The 17,393-nt window shown below is 45.4% G+C and overlaps 1 pseudogene; it reads right to left on the bottom strand.

Moving 5' to 3' along the window:
* Positions 1-16,319: 16,319 nt before the first annotated feature.
* Positions 16,320-17,003, bottom strand: LOC100454472 (high mobility group protein HMG-I/HMG-Y-like; annotated as a pseudogene).
* Positions 17,004-17,393: the final 390 nt, after the last annotated feature.

Below are 17,393 nucleotides of genomic sequence, written 5' to 3' on the forward strand. Positions count from 1 at the left end.
TGTCTTGGGGCTAAGTGGTGTTGCAGAAGAAGATAAGACGCTTAGGTTTTGGGTCAGGTGAGAGTTGAAGAGATTTTAAGTTTTTAAGAACACAGGCTAAAGGAGAAGATGGGGGAATGGAGGGTGGAAGTTTGCCCATAGTGAAGGAGGTAAGTTTAAAGAGAAAGGTAGAGACATGGAGAAGGGGGTGGTGAGCAGCCAAAGCAGGCATCCCCACAATTGACTTGCCACCAAGGGAATGTGGGTGAATGACCAAGGCAGGCGTCCCTGCAGTGATCAGACACCAATGGAGTGTGGGTGAATAATCAGGCAGGCATCCCCACAGTGATTAAACACCAAGAGAAGACTGTCTTCCCGAGTCCATGACTGGCGCCAGAGTTTTGGGTCCATGGATAAAATGTGTCTCCTTTGTCTCTACTAGAGAGGAAAAAGAACTGGAATTGGAAGGACAGGGAGATTGAAGGGTAGCAAGGGAGGGAGATTGAAGGGTAGCAAGAGAGGCTGGAGAAGAGAGTGAAAAGACTGTTTACCCAATTTGAAATTCATGTGATGTTCTTTGGGCTGGTTGGTCTGAGGACCCGAGGTCGTAGGTGGATCTCTTCATGGAGTGAGTGTGAGGACAGGGGACTGGTCTCCCAAAGGAGTCCTCTTGTCCTGGGTTTCAGCACCAAATGTCATGCGCATCCATGTGAAGAGACCACCAAACAGGCTTTGTGTGAGCAACAAGGCTGTTTATTTCACATGGGTGCAGGGGGGCTGAGTCCCAAAAGAGAGTCAGCGAAGGGAGATAGTGATGGGGCTGTTTTATAGGATTTGGGTAGGTAAAGGAAAATTACAGTCAAAGGGGGTTGTTCTCTGGCGGGCAGGGGCAGGGGTTGCAAGGTGCGCAGTGGGGGAGCTTCTGAGCCAGGAGAAGGAATTTCACAAGGTAATGTCATCAGTTAAGGCAGGAGCTGGCCATTTTCACTTCTTTTGTGATTCTTCAGTTACTTCAGGCCATCTGGATGTATACATGCAGGCCTGGGCTCAGAGACCTGACAACCACGCCCAGCTAATTTTGTATTTTTAGTAGAGACAGGATTTCTCCACGTTGGTCAGGCTGGTCTCCAACTCCTGACCTCAGGTGATCCGCCTGCCTCGGCCTCTCAAAGTGCTGGGATTACAGGCGTGAGCAACCATGCCCAGCCGAACTTTTTTTTTTTTTTTGGGACAGAGTCTTACTCTGTCACTCAAGCTGGAGTGCAGTGGTAGCATCTCTGCTCACCACAACCTCCGCCTCCCAGGTTCAAGTGATTCTCCTGCCTCAGCCTCCCAAGTAGCTGGGATTAAAGGCATGCACCATCATGCCTGGCTCATTTTTGTATTTTTAGTAGAGACAGGGTTTCGCTGTGTTGGCTAATCTGGTCTTGAACTCTTGACCTCAGGTGATCTGCCAGGCTCAGCCTTCTAAAGTGCTAGGATTACAGGTGTTAGCCACTGCACCTGGCCTTCTGTGAACTTTTAAATACTTTTTCTTTTTTTTTTTTTTCTGAGATGTAGTTTCATTCTTCTTGCGCAGGCCGGAATGCAATGGTGTGATTTTGGCTCACTGCAAACGCTGCCTCCCGGGTTCAAGTGATTCTCCTGCCTCAGCCTCCCGACTAGCTGGGATTACAGGCACGCGCCACCATGCACAGCTAATTTTTGTATTTTTAGTAGAGATGAAGTTTTGCCCTGATGGCCAGGCTGGTCTTGAACTCCCGACATCAGGTGATCCGCCCACCTCAGCCTCCCAAAGTTCTGGGATTACAGCTGTGAGGCACCATGCCCAGCCTTAAATACTTTTTCTAAATATGTATATATCCAAAAACAATATATAACATTGTCATCTTGATAAATGGCAATTCACATCACCACTCAGCACATTGGGAGGAGCAGGGAAGTTGTAACAAACTGGAGTGTGCCCTCTCTACAGGGGCAGCTGCAACTTAATTTCAATATATTAGTCCCAGGCAGCTGGGAATTTCCTGTATCATTTGACTTTTCAAAAGAATTCATAGTTATAAATCTGGATTTTAAAATTTGAAGTATTCCAATTTTTTTTTTTTGAAACAGTTTCACTCTGTCACCCAGGCTGGAGTGCAGTGGCACGATCTTGGCTCACTGCAACCTCTGCCTCCTGGGTTCAAGCAATTCTCCTGCCTCAGCCTCCCAAGTATCTGGGACTAAAGGCATGCGCCACCACATCCAGCTAATTTTTGTATTTTTGGTAGAGACCGGGTTTCACCATGTTGGCCAGGCTGGTCTCAAACTCCTGAGCTCAGGTGATCCACCCGCCTCCGCCTCCCAAAGTGCTGGGATTACAGGCGTGAGCCACTGTGCCTGGCCAAGTATTCCAGTTTTTAAACGTTGGCCAAAATAAAAATAACAAGAACTTTCTATGTATAGAAGACCAAAGCCTTGAAACATATTGTTTAAACATTAACAGAAGAATGGATACATTTTACTACATTTATGCAAGGAAATGCTATGCAGCATTTAAAACATAAGTGAACTCTTAACACATGTGTTAATGTTAACATGGATAAATGTAAAAAAGTATATTGAATGACTAAAGCAAGTTGTAGAATTGTATCACTCTATGATACCGTTTAAATAAAGTTTGAAAATGTACAGGATGTTTTACACTGTTTTTGGATACATACATATTTAGGAAAAGTATTTAAAAGTTCACGGAGAAGATGCCCACCAAAATCAAATTGAAGGTTACATCTAGAAAACGAGAATAGGGAATGAGATGGGAAAAGGATCTACGGGAGCTTCAACTGTGGCAAAATGTAAGAGCTAAAAAAGTTAAATGATGAAGATACAGGTATTCTTTTTTTTTTTGGAGACAGTCTCACTCTGTCACCCAGGTTGGAGTGCAGTGGCGCCATCTCGACTCACTGCAACCTCTGCCTCCCAGGTTCAAGCGATTCTCCTGCCTCAGCCTTCCGAGTAGCTGAGACTACAGGTGACGGCCACCATGCCCAGGTGATTTTTTGTATTTTTAGTAGAGATGGGGTTTCACTGTGTTAGCCAGGATGGTCTCGATCTGACCTCATGATCCGCCCACTTCAGCCTCCGAAAGTTCTGGGATTACAGGCGTGAGCCACTGCACCCGGCTGATACAGGTATTCTTTACATTGTCGTTCATAAATGGCACTGGGGAGCCATTAAAAGCATAGAAATAGGCACTAGACTGCCTGGGTTTAAATCTCATTTTTGCCATTTATTATCTTAATTTAAAAGTCACTTAATTTTCCGGAACCTTAGTCACCCCTTCTGTGAAACGGGGGAGATATAACAGCACCTATTTAATGGGATTGTTGTAAAGATTAAATTAATTCATGGTGGGAAGCTTATTAAGGGCAGCATGGTAGAAGTGATCCACCCCAGGGCATAGGTTAGAGAGGGGTACGTTGCACCACTGCGCACTCCAGCCTGGGCAACAGAGCAAGACTCCATCTCAAAAAAAAAAAAAACAAAAAAAACCAGGCCAGGCGCGGTGGCTCATGCCTGTAATCCCAGCACTTTGGGAGGCTGAGACAGGTGGATCACCTGCTGTCAGGAGTTCAAGACGAGCCTGGCCAACATGGTGAAACCCTGTCTCTACTAAAAATACAAACATTAGCCAGGTGTGGTGACAGACAACTGTAATCCCAGCTACTTGGGAGGCTGAGGCAGGAGAACTGCCTGAACCCGGGAGATGGAAGTTGTAGTGAGCCAAGATTGTGCCATGGCACTCCAGCCTGGGTAACAGAGCAAGATTCTGTCTCAGATAAATAAATAAATAATCATAATATTATATAATATATAATTTATATTAATATATAAATTATATATTATATATATTAATTATATAATATATAATATATAAATTATATAATATATATTAATATATATTATAAAATATATTTATATATATAAATATATTTTATAATATATAAATATTATATTGATTGCCATATTGCCCAGGCAGGCAATATAATATATAATATATATTATTATATATAATATAAACTGTAATAATATTATATATAATATAATAAAAATAATAAAATAGGCCATGTACGGTGACTCAGGAGGCTGAGGCAGGAGGATCCCTGAGCCCAGGAGTTTGAGCCACTCTAAGCAACACAGGGAGATCCCATCTGGAAAAAAAAAAAATAGGGCCTGGTGTGGTGCCTCACACCTGTAATCCCAGCACTTTGGGAGGCTGAGGCAGGCAGATCACGAAGTCAGCAGATGGAGACCATCCTGGCCAACACGGTGAAATGCCATCTCTACTAAAAATAGAAAAATTAGCTGGGCGTGCCAGGCGCAGTTGCTCATGCCTGTAATCCCAGCACTTTGGGAGGCCGAGGCGGGCAGATCACGAGGTCAGGAGATCGAGACCATCTTGGCTAACACGGTGAAACCCCGTCTCTACTAAAAATACAAAAAATTAGCCAGGCGTGGTGGTGGGCACCTGTAGTCCCAGCTTCTCGGGAGGCTGAGGCAGAAGAATGGCATGAACCTAGGAGGCGGAGCTTGCAGTGAGCCGAGATTGTGCCACTGCACTCCAGCCTGGGCGACAGAGCGATATATATATATATATATATATATATATATATATATATATATTTTTTTTTTTTTTTTTTTTTTGAGACGGAGTCTTGCTCTGTCACCCAGGCTGGAGTGCAGTAGCGCGATTCTCCTGCCTCAGCCTCCTGAGTAGCTGGGATTACAGGCAGGTGCCACCACACCTGGGTAATTTTTGTATGTTTAGTAGAGACGGAGTTTCACCATGTTGGTCAGGCTGGTCTCGAACTCCTGACCTCATGATCCACCCGCCCCGGCCTCCCAAAGTGCTGGGATTACAGGCATCAGCCACCGCGCCTGGCCATAAATATATTTATATGTGTATATATACACATATATATACAAATATTTAAATGTCATTTAAAAGCATTAATTTGTTACCTTTTTGTACCATAATATTAATTTGATTTTTTTTTCTTTTGATACAGAATCTCACTCTGTCATCCTAGCTGGAGTGTAGTGGCATGATCTCAGCTCACTGCAACCTCCACCTCCTGGGCTCAAGTGATTCTCCCACCTCAGCCTCCTGAGTAGCTGGGATTACAGATGCACACCACCACGCCCAGCTAATTTTTTTTTTTTTGAGAAGGAGCTTTGCTCTTATTGCCCAGGCTGGAGTGCAATGGCGTGATCTCCGCTCACTGTAACCTCCGCTTTCTAGGTTCAAGTGATTCTCCTGCCTCAGCCTCCCAAGTAGCTGGGATTACGGCGTGTGCCACCATGCCCGGCTAATTTTGTATTTTTAGTACAGACGGGGTTTCTCCTTGTTGGTCAGGCTGGTCTTGAACTCCTGACCTTGTGATCCACCCACCTCGGCCTCCCAAAGTGCCGGGGGGGGGGGGGATTACAGGCGTGAGCCACCACGTCCAGCCTACAGGTTAATTTTTATATTTTTAGTAGAGACACAGTTTCACCATGTTGGCCAGGCTGGTATTGAACTCTGGACCTCAGGTGATCCACCGGCCTCGACCTCCCAAAGTGCTGGGATTACAGGCTAATTTTTTTTTTTTTTTTTGAGACACAGTCTCACTCTGTTGCCTAGGCTGGAGTGCAGTGGCACGACCTTGGCTCACTGCAAGCTCTGCCTCCCAGGTTCAAGCAATTCTCTGCTTCAGCCTCCCAAGTAGCTGGGATTACAGGCACCCGCCACCACGTCCAGCTAATTTTTGTATTTTCAGTAGAGACGGGGTTTCACCATCTTGGCCAAGCTGGTCTTGAACTCTTGACCTTGTGATCCACACGCCTCAGCCTCCCAAAGTGCTGGGATTACAGGCATGAGCCACCACGTCCAGCCTACAGGCTAATTTTTATATTTTTAGTAGAGACAGGGTTTCACCATGTTGGCCAGGCTGGTATTGAACTCTGGACCTCAGGGGATCCACCTGCCTCGGCCTCCCAAAGTGCTGGGATTACAGGTGTGAGCCACCACGCCCAGCCATGAAATTCAATAAAGTAAAATTTTCACTGTTTCTTTTCTGGCCGTGATTATTAGTCACTTCATTTCAGAATTATTGCTGACTGTAATTTTGTTATAAAAGAAAATATTAAAAAAATGAGTTGCTCTGAGGCCGGGCGTGGTGGCTCACACCTGTAATCCCAGCGCTTTGGGAGGCCGAGGCGGGCGGATCATGAGGTCAGGAGATCGAGACCAGCCTGGCTAACACAGTGAAACCCCGTCTCTACTAAAAATACAAAAAATTAGCCGGGCGTGGTGGTGGGTGCCTGTAGTCCCAGCTACTCAAGAGGCTGAGGCAGGAGAATTGTGTGAACCCAGGAGGCGGAGCTTGCAGTGAGCCGAGATCGCGCCACTGCACTCCAGCCTGGGCGACAGAGCGAGACTCCATCTCAAAAAAAAAAAAAAAAAAAGAGCTGCTCTGGAGGTTGAACCAGCTAGGTGTACCACCATATCTAAGACACTTAGAACAACACCTAGCACACTGTGAGCACTGAAGGAGTGAAGGACGTGCCATCCCAAAATATGCCAAATTGGGCTGGGCATGGTGGTTGTAATCCCAGTACTTTGGGAGGCCGAGGCAGGCAGATCACTTGAGCTCAGGAGTTCTAGACTTGCCTAGGCAATATAGCAAGACCATGTCTGTACAAAAAAACACAAAAATTAGCCAGACATGGTGGTGATCATCTATAGTCCCAGCTACCAGGGAGGCTGAGGCAGGGGAATCACTTGAGCCCAGGAAGTGGAGGCTGCAGTGAGCTATGATCCCACCACTGTACTCCAGCCTGGGTGACAAAGAGAATCCCTGTCTCAAAAATAAATAAATAAAACAAAAATCCCAAAACTCCAAATATGACCAATCGATATATCAATTATTGAGTTAAAAAGCATTAGAGAGGCTGGACATGGTGGCTCACGCCTGTAATTCAAGCACTTTGGGAAGCTGAGGCAGGCTGATCACTTGAGCCCAGGAGTTCAAGACCAGCCTGGCCAACATGGTAAAACCCTGTCTCTACTAAAAATACAAAAATTAGCTGGGCATGGTAGTGCATGCTACTCAGGAGACTGAGGCATGAGAATCACTTGAACCTGGGAGGCAGAGGTTGCAGTGACCTGAGATTGTGTCACTGTACTCCAGTCTGGGTAACAGAGTGAGATTCTGTCACCAAAGAAAAAAAAAATAGAAGAAGTAAAGTTTCAGAAACAATGAGCTGACCACTGTTTTCCTGCATGTAACAAGTGATGAGGATTTATCTGGAAAAGGTACCCTCTCCATATAAGAGCAAGAAAATAGCCCTTATCTCCAGAGACTTAAAACTAAAGGCTACGATGGACCTCCACAAACATACTTAACAAAGTTACCTTTACTTTCACCAGTTTGGCACTCCCCCCATTTATCTCCTAGTGACTCCCCTGAAAAATTTACCTCCCCAGCCAGATTTTCTTTGTCCTGTCATTTCTTCTCAAATATATTGCTCTTTGTCTAAAACATATAAAGCATCTTATCTGGCCACTTCTTCAGACTTCACTCTTTTGTGTAGACCACCCCCGTACATGTGAAACAAAGTTTGTACACTTTTCTCTTGTTAATCTGCCTGGTGTCAGTTCGTTTTCGATCCAGCTCAAAAACCCACTAAGAGTTAAAAGAGGGGCTGGAGGTAATCTCTGGGTCCCTTTCAGTGTAGCGGGCTAATTTAGGAATCAGACCGAGGGTTTGAGGAGGATACTTATTATTTAATTATTTAGGTGCACCGACTCAGTCGGATTAACATCCAAAGGACTGAGCCCCTAACAAAGAGTCAAGTTACCTTTTAAGCATTTCATGGGGCAGGGGGAGATCTGTGCAGGGGGAAGCATGTTACAGAAGTGAGAAACAAAGACAGTTATTCAGTTGAGACATGCATTACATCATTTCTTACTTTTCAAGGAAAAACATGTTTTACGACTTGAGTTTATCTATCTACTGACCTTGCAGCCACACAGCTAGAGAAACAGGGTCTTCACAATGCCTGGGAAAGGGAGAGATAAGGCTCACTAGCCACAGACAGAAAAACAGGCAGTTAATTTTTAAAGGACTCCACCTTTTTCTCTTCCTCAGGTGGAATTGGGTTTTCTTACATACAACTGAGTTTTTGCTTACACATTCTTTAATTTCTTTTAATTCCTGTTCCAGAAGCACTATATAAATGTTTGCTATTGTACTTTTTTCTTTTCTTTTCTTTCTTTTTTTTTTTTTTTTTTTGAGACGGAGTCTCGCTCTGTTGCCCAGGCTGGAGTGCAGTGGCATGATCTTGGCTCACTGCAAGCTCCGCCTCCCGGGTTCACGCCATTCTCCTGCCTCAGCCTCCTGAGTAGCTGGGACTACAGGCGCCCGCCACCATGCCCGGCTAATTTTTTGCATCTTATGGAGAAATAGCCATAGCATTTAGCAACATGAAAGTCATTGATGATGTCAACAAGAACATTTTCAGTGGCGCTTTGGTAAAGAGAAGGAGACAAATGTGAGACAATGCAGATAGATAATTCTTTTATTTTGAGATGGAGTCTTGCTCTGTCGCCCGTGCTAGAGTTCAACGGCATGATCTCGGCTCACTGCAACCTCTGCCTCCCAAGTTCAAGTGATTCTCCTGCCTCAGCCTCCCCAGTAGCTGGATTACAGGCATGCTCCACCATGCCCCCGCTAATTTTTGTGTATTTTAGTAGAGAAGGGGTTTTACCATGTTGGCCAGGCTAGTATTGAACACTTGACCTCAGGTAATCTGCCTGCCTTGGCCTCCCACAGTGCTGGGATTACAGGCGTGAGCCACCTTGCCCAGCCAATAATTCTTTTTTTTTTTTTTGAGACGAGATCTCGCCCTTTTGCCCAGGCTGGAGTGCAGTGGCACGATCTTGGCTCACTGCAACCTCCACCTCCTGGGTTCAAGTGATTCTCCTGCCTCAGCCTCCCGAGTAGCTGGGATTACAGGCATGTGCCACCCGCCTGGCTGGCTAATTTTTGTATTTTTAGTAGAGACGGGGTTTCACCATGCTGGCCAGGCTGGTCTCGAACTCTTGACCTGGTGATCCGCCTGCCTCGGCCTCCCAAAGTGCAGGGATTACAGGCGTGAGCCACTGTGCCCAGCCAATTCTTTTGAGGAGTTTTGCTGCAGAGAAGTGGTTCTCAACTGGGGTGGAGGCAGGGTGGTGACTGTATTCCTAGGGGACATTGGGCAATGTCTGAAGACATCTGAGGTGGGGTGGGTGTTGCTTCTGGCATCGGGTAGATAGATACTAGGGATGCTGCTAAACATTCTTTAATGTATAGGACAGCCCCCCACAGCAAAGTGGAGGAGAAATTTACATTCATGCCAGGCATGGTGCCTCACACCTGTAATCCCAGCTACTTGGGAAGCTGAGGCAGGAGAATCACTTGAACCCAGAGGTGGAGGTTTCAGTGAGCCGCGATTACACCATGGCACTCCAGCCAGGGTGACAGAGGGAGATTCTGTCAAAAAGAAAAAAAATTTTTTTTTAATTCATATATTTAAGTAGCCAGTCCAAAATGTCAAAGTGTCAATGTGGAGAAGCCCTGTTGTAAAGCGAAGGAGGACATGGTTGGCAGCAGGTGGGTGAAAGAGAGGATTTTTGTTTTCTGATCGGAGAAATAACATTTTTATATACTGATGGGAATGAAGGAGAATGTATCACTGGCTAATTGGTAGAAGAAAATTTGAGACTGGGCACAGTGGCTCAGGTCTGTAATCCCAGCACTTTGGGAGGCCAAGGTGGGTGGATCACGAGGTCAGGAGTTCAAGACCAGCCTGGCCAATATGGTGAAACTCCATCTCTACTAAAATTACAAAAATTAGTTGGGCGTGGTGGCGCATGCCTGTAGTCCCAGCTACTTGGGAGGCTGAAGCAGAAGAATCGCTTGAACCCTGGAGGCAGAGGTTGCAATGAGCTGAGATCGCACCACTGCATTCCAGCCTGGGTGGCAGAGTGAGACTCCGTCTCAAAAAAAAAAAAAAAGAAAGAAAAGTTGATAATTCCTGCAAAGAAATAGAGCTAAAACACACCTGTGAAACTGATAAACTCACGCAAAGAATGTATGAAGCAAAAATATTTATAGAGAAAAAATTAGAGACAAAGTGGGACCTACCTCCTCTGGAAATTTTATTTATTTATTTATTTATTTATTTATTGAGAAGGGTCTCCCTCTGTTGCCCAGGCTTGAGTGCAGTGGCACAATCATACCTCACTGTAGCCTCAACTTCCCAGGCTTAAGTGATCCCTCCACCTCAGCCTCCCAGGTAGCTGGGACTATAGGCATGCACCACCACACCAAGCTAATTAAAACAATTGAGTGTGTGTGTAGAGATGGGGTCTTGCTATGTTGCCCAGGCTGGTCTTAAACTCCTGGGCTCAAGCTGTCCTCCTGCCTTGGCCTCACAAAGTGCTGGATTACAGGTGTGAGCCACTGTGCCCAATTTTTATTTATTTATTTAGAGTTGTGTCTCTCTCTGTCACCCAGGCTGGAGTGCAGTGGTGAAATCATAGCTCACTGAAGCCTTGACCTCCTGGGCTCAAGCAATCCTTCCACCTCTGCCTCCTGAGTACTTGGGACTACAGGTGTGCGGTACCATGCCCAGCTAATCTGGAAATTTCAAAATATTCATCTTGAAAATCAATTTATCAAAGAGAGGGTAGGTTCTACGGTTAGGTCACATTAATATGATGTAACTGATGTAACTCAGATCATACTGATTTTGTTTTGTTTTGTTTTGAGACAAGGTCTGGCTCTGTCACCCAGGCTGGAGTGCAATGGTGCAATCACAGCTCACTGCAACCTCTGCCTTCTGGGCTCAAGAGATAATCCCACCTCAGCCTTCCAAGAAGCTGGGAATACAGGTACCTGCCACCACGCCTGGCTAATTTTTTTTGGTAGAGACGGGGGTTTTGCCATGTTGCCAGGCTGGTTTTGAACTGAGCTCAAGCTGAAACAGGAATTAAAATAAATCAAAAAATGTTTAAACAAAAACTCAGTTGTATATAAGAAAACCCAATTCCCCTTGAGGAAGAGAAAGAGCTGGAGTCCTTTAAAATTAACTGCCTGTCTTTTCTGTGGCTAGTGAGCCTTATCTCTCCCTTTCCCAGGCATTGTGAAGACCCTGTTTCTCTAGATGTGCAGCTACAAGGTCACTAGACAGATGATAATCTCAAGTTGTAAAACATGTTGTTCCTTAAAAAGTATGAAATAATGTAGTGCATGTCTCAATTAAATAATTGTCTTTGTTTCTTGCTTCTGTAATATGCTTCCCCCTGCACAGATCTCCCCCTGCCCCACGAAATGCTTAAAAGGTAACTTGACTCTTTGTTCAGGGCCCAGTCCTTTGGATGTTAATCCGACTGGGTCGGTGCACCTTAATAATTAAATAATTCCTCCTCAACCCCTCAGTCTTTCTAATTCCTTAATTATCTCTCAGCAAAGTGATCCACCCGCCTTGGCCTCCCAAAGTGCTGGGATTACACACATGACCCACCATGCTTGGCCAGATCATACTGATTTTAATAATATTCAAAGGGCATGTATGGTGTTAAACCAACTTGGGACACACAGGAGATATATCCAAGGAGACTAGGCCTCCTCTTCCTCATGGAATCATATTCAGAAAGGGTAATTTTGGAGCTGGAGGGCATGTTAGAGGTTATCTTCATTTTAGGTGAGGAAACAGAAGTCCTGGGATGGTAATTGGCTGTGAATCGTTAGGTCAGCTGCGTAACAGATGCAGAATGACATGGATACCGTGGAGTGTTGGGTCAAATACATTGGAGGAACAATTTATAAGTATAAATGTTCTGCTCCACTTAAGTTCATCTCTAAATGTCCAGCAGCTTCCTAAGAATGAAAATCTTTCCCAGCTGCATCAGACGTTTTTCTTAGATCTGTCTTTTGTACAAGGGGAAAAACATAACACTTATAAATTGCTCTAAGGGAAACATTACTTAACATCCCTTAAGTGTCTCCTGGCAGTGACAGGTTTCCTTTCAGTGGAAAAATAACTTCAGGACAAAGAATTTCCCTGAACAGCTGGAGGGAATAAATACCACCAGCATCCCAACCGATTTTCCCTCTTTTCAGTAAAGAAGATTCTAAGATGTCCAGATGGTCATTTTTATTTATGAGATAGTCAGACAAGTAAAAAGACTTAAATAATGGTTTAGGGATAAATCTCAAGGGGATTTGTGATAAAATAGCAAATAGGTGACTTTTTAAAAGCACTCTGAAAGCAGGAACTCAGCTTGTATAACCATGTTCGTTGCAGCATTCTTCACGGAAGATGGAAACAACCCAAGTGTCCATGAACAGATGGAGAAGCAAAATGTGGTCTGTCCCTACAAGGGAATATTATTCAGCTATAAAATAGAACGAAGGGCTGGACACGGTGGCTCACACCTCTAATCCCAGCACTTTGGGGGGCTGAGGCAGACGGATCACCTGAGGTCAGGAGTTCGAGACCAGCCTGGCCAACATGGTGAAACCCCATCTCCACTAAAAATACAACAAGTAGCCAGGTGTGGTGGTGGTTGCCCGTAATCCCAACTACTCAGGTGGCTGAGGCACGAGAATCGCTTGAACCCAAGAGGCGGAAGTTGCAGTGAGCTGAGGTTGCACCATTGCACTCCAGTCTGAGTGACAGCGTGAGACTGTCTAAAAAAAAAAATGAAGTTCTGAGTTCTGATACATGCTACAACATGGATGAATATGACTGAATCTCAAAAACATTACATTAAGTGAAAGAAGCCAAACACAAAAAGGACAAATATCGTAAGATTCCCTTTTTTTTTTTGAGACAGAGGTCTCCGTCTGTCACCCAGGCTGGAGTGCAGTGTCATAATCTCAGCTCACTCACTGCAACCTCTGCCTCCTGGGTTCAAGTGATTCTCCTGCCTCAGCCTCTCAAGTAGCTGAGATTACAGCTGCCCACCACCCTGCCCAGATAATTTTTGTATTTTTGGTAGAGATGGGGCTTTGCCATGTTGGCCAGGCTGGTCTCAAACTCCTGACCTAAAGTGATCTGCCTGCCTCGGCTTCCCAAGGTGCTGGGATAACAGGCGTGAGCCACTGTGCCCAGCTCACATGATTCCATTTATATGAAATGTCCAGGATAGGTGAATGCATACAGACAGAAAGTAGATTAGAGTTTACAGGGGCTGAATGGAAGCGGGGGAGTGGTTTAATGGGGACAGAGTTTCTATTGGGGTGATAAAAAAGTTTTCAAAATAGATAGTGGTGATGGTTATACAACATTTTGAATGGAATTAATGCCACTGAATTGTACACTTAAAATAGTTAAAATGGCAAAGTTTATGTTACACGTGAAAATAGTGTAAAATGCTAAACACCATTGAACATTTTATATGAGTGAATTGTATGTGAATTATTTTTCAACAAGGCTGTTTTTATTTTATTATTATTTTTTATTTTGAGACGGAGTTTTGCTCTTGTTGCCCAGGCTGGAGTGCAATGGTGCGATCTCGGCTCACTGCAACATCCACCTCCCGGGTTCAAGTGATTCTCCTGCCTCAGCCTCCTGAGTAGCTGGAGTTACAGGCATGCGCCACCATGCCCGGCTAATTTTGTATTTTTAGTAGAGACAGGGTTTCTCCATGTTGGTCAGGCTGGTCTCAAACTCCCGACCTCAGGTGATCCACCTGCCTCGAACCTCCTAAAGCGATGGGATTACAGGTGTGAGCCACTGCACCCGGCCAACAAGGCTGTTTTTAAAAAGCCCACAAAACTTGAGTACAGAAACTGTGGGAAAACGCAGAAAGAAAAAAAGTGACGATTGCTCAGGCAAATCGTTCTCAGAATGATGGGAAAAGCAGAAAAGTGCCAATGTGGACAATCTGTGATGTCCTTTGCCCTGTTGACAGGATAAAGTTTCAAGTCCTAGTCCGACCCTGGCTCTCAAAAATGTGAGGCATTCCCCCAGTCTTAGCTTTCAAGACAAAAAAAATCTGGGGCATTCCCTCCTGCTGGGGCAGCATCCTCCCCATCATATTCTACACCCTAAGGTTGCCTTCATGCCAGGCTTTACCACGTCATTTACCTGGGACCAGTATACCATTTTTGGATCTAGTCTGCCCAATTTGGCTCACTTCAGAGCTCAGTTGGTTTGAGAGCCACCTTTGCTGAATCTTCTCCAACTGACTTCAACAAAGCCTCTTTTTCTCTGGGCTTCTACCGAACTGGGCAGTCATGTGAACCTTGCAGTATTTCTTCATATCTATCTTGCTACACACATTTCCCATCAGACCATTATGGTCCTAGAGAGCAGAGACCACACTGACATCTCTTGTGCATCCTTTCAACAGCTGGCATAGTGCACCCAACAGAGCAATCTACTCATATTGTTGCATGAATGGGTTACTGAAAATTACCCTGTTTCAAAGTAACCACCTTTTGGCTGTGTGGGCCAGCTCTGGATTCTGACAGATTTAGGTTTAATTACCAATTTAGCCAACTTCCAGGTGTGTGAGTTTCAAAAAGTTAATTTCTGTAGCCTCGCCTTCTTCATCTGGAAAAGGGGATAATCTTGCATCTGCCACAAAGGTTTTTTTTGTTTTTTTGTTTTTGAGACAGAGACTTCCTCTGTCACCCAGGCTGGAGTGCAGTGGTGTGATATCAGCTCACTGCAACCTCCGTCTCCCAGATTCAAGCCATTCTTCGGCCTCAGCCTCCCAAGTAGCTGGGATTACAGGAACCCACCAGCATGCCCAGCTAATTTGTTGTACTTTTAGTAGAGTCGGGGTTTCACCATGTTGACCAGGCTGGTCTCGAACTCTTGGCCTCAGGTGATCCACCCTCATCAGCCTCCCAAAGTGCTGGGATTACAGGCATGAGCCACCATACCTGGCCTTTTTTTTTTTTTTTTGAGACAGAGTCTTGCTCTGTCACCCAGGCTGGAGTGCAGTGGCGAGATCTTGGCTCACTGCAACCTCCGCCCCCCAGGTTCAAGCGATTCTCTTGTCTCAGCTTCCTGAGTAGCTGGGATTACAGGTGTGTGCCATCACACCCAGCTAATTTTTAATTTTATTTAATTTTATTATTTTTAAATTTTTATTTATTTTATTATTATTATTTTTTGAGATGAAGTCTTGCTCTTGTCGCCCAGGCTGGAACGTAATGGCATGATCTCAGCTCACTGCAACCTCTGCCTCCCGGGTTCAAACAATTCTCCTGCCTCAGCCTCCTGAGTAGCTGGGATTACAGGCGCCCGCCACCACACCTGGCTAATTTTTGTGTTTTTAGTAGACGCGAGGTTTCACCGTGTTGGCCAGGTTGATCTCTAACTCCTGACCTCGTGATCCGACTGCCTCGGCCTCCCAAAGTGCTGGGAATACAAGTGTGAGCCACCGCTCCCGACCTTTTATTTTTTTATTTTTTTATTTTTGAGATGGAGTCTCGCTGTTACCCAGGCTGGAGCGCAGTGGCGAATCTCAGCTCACTGCAAGCTCCACCTCCCGGGTACAAGTGATTCTCCTGCCTCAACCTCCTGAGTAGCTGGGATTACAGGCACCTGCCACAACGCCCAGCTAATTTTTCTATTTTTAGTAGAGACAGGGTTTCACCATGTTGGCTAGGCTGGTCTTGAACTCCTGACCTCAGGTAATCTGCCCACCTCGGCCTCCCAAAGTGCTGGATTACAAGCGTAAGCCACAGCACCCAGTTCTAATTTTTGTATTTTTAGTAGAGACAGGGTTTCGCCATATTGGCCAGGCTGGTCTCAAACTCCTGACCTCAAGTGATCTGCCCACCTCAGCTTCCCAAAGTGCTAGGATTACAGGCATGAACCACAGCACCTGGCCCACAAAAATTATTATTTTTTTTTGCAAAGGTTAAATAGGATTTAAAACTGTAAAGTGCTTAGCACACTGCCAGGTCACCTATAAATTGGAGCTGCAGAGTTGAAGCAAAGTGGAAAATCATGATGGATGATTTATCTCAATATCAACACAGAGCAAATGTGGCCCTAAAATTACACTCTCCTAATGGCATGGTCTTCCAAACATCTATAAACAAAAATGAAGGAGGAAACAAACCAAATGGCTTTTGGTGGAATAGTGTTACATCCCTTTCTGGACATAGCGCCAAACTTTTTATGAAGGTCTTCAGTACTAATACTTTTGGGAAAAAGAAAAATGTCAAATCAAACAATTCACATAGATCTTGTTCATGTATTTCCATGTACTGTAATCTTTCCACACATATGACAGTAATTAGTGGCATATAGCAATGATGAATGTAAACAGGATGCTTAAGGAAGAACAAGATGACCATCGTCCTCACACTGTTTTGGGCTAATGTGCTTTTATACAAGATTTTCTTTTCTTTTCTTCTCTTTTTTTTTTTTTTTTTTAGACGGAGCCTCCCTCTGTCACCCAGGCCGGAGTGCAGTGGCGCAATCTTGGCTCATTGTAACCTCCACCTTCTGGGTTCAAGTGATTCTTCTGTCTCAGCCCCCCGAGTAGCAGGAGCAGGCGGCACGCACGGGTCACTGCTCCTCCTCCGAGGACTCTTGTGAGATGCCCTCCTCTTCCTACTTCTCCAATTTTTTGGGTCTGCCCCTTGGTTTCCTTCCTGGAGTTATAGTGGTTTTCCGGGTCTTGGCGGCACCCTTGTTTTTGCTTCCCCTCGCCCCGAGGTCTCTTAGGTGTTGGCACTTCGCTGGGCTCCTTCTGACTCCCTACAAGCGCTGTCCCAGGACTCACCGGAGGCTGCTTGCGCGGCCTGCCCCGGCCCCGCTTCTCAGTGCCCTCCTTTTCCTGCTTGGAGGCCAAGGGCTGGCTGGACTTCGAGCTCGACTCGCTCATCTTCCCTTCTCTAAGGAGCAGGTAGAAGAGTGATGGCTGGGATGCTTCTTGGAACCGCACCAGCGCCAGAAATAGCCCCGGCTCGGAGTCCCAATTAGAGGACGGCTGAACTATTTTCAGTGTGTGTGTGCGTGTGTGTGTGTGTGTGTGTGTGTGTGTTTTCCCAGCATTCAACAATATGAAGTTGAGTTGCTTGATCAAAAATAATAAAATCTGGAGGCTGGGAGCAGTGGTTCACGCCTGTAGTCCTAACACTTTGAGAGGCTGAAGCAGGAGGATCACTTGTGCCCAGGAGTTCGAGATCAGTGTGGGCAACATGGTGAGACCCCATCTTTATTAAAAAAAAAAAAAAAAAAGGGCCGGGCGCAGTGGTTCACACCTGTAATCCCAGAACTTCGGGAGGCCGAGGTGGGCGGATCATGAGGTCAGGAGATTGAAACCATCCTGGCTAACACGGTGAAACTCCGTCTCTACTAAAAATACA

The sequence above is a fragment of the Pongo abelii genome, chromosome 10, assembly GCF_028885655.2.
Source record: "Pongo abelii isolate AG06213 chromosome 10, NHGRI_mPonAbe1-v2.0_pri, whole genome shotgun sequence".
NCBI lineage: Eukaryota > Metazoa > Chordata > Mammalia > Primates > Hominidae > Pongo > Pongo abelii.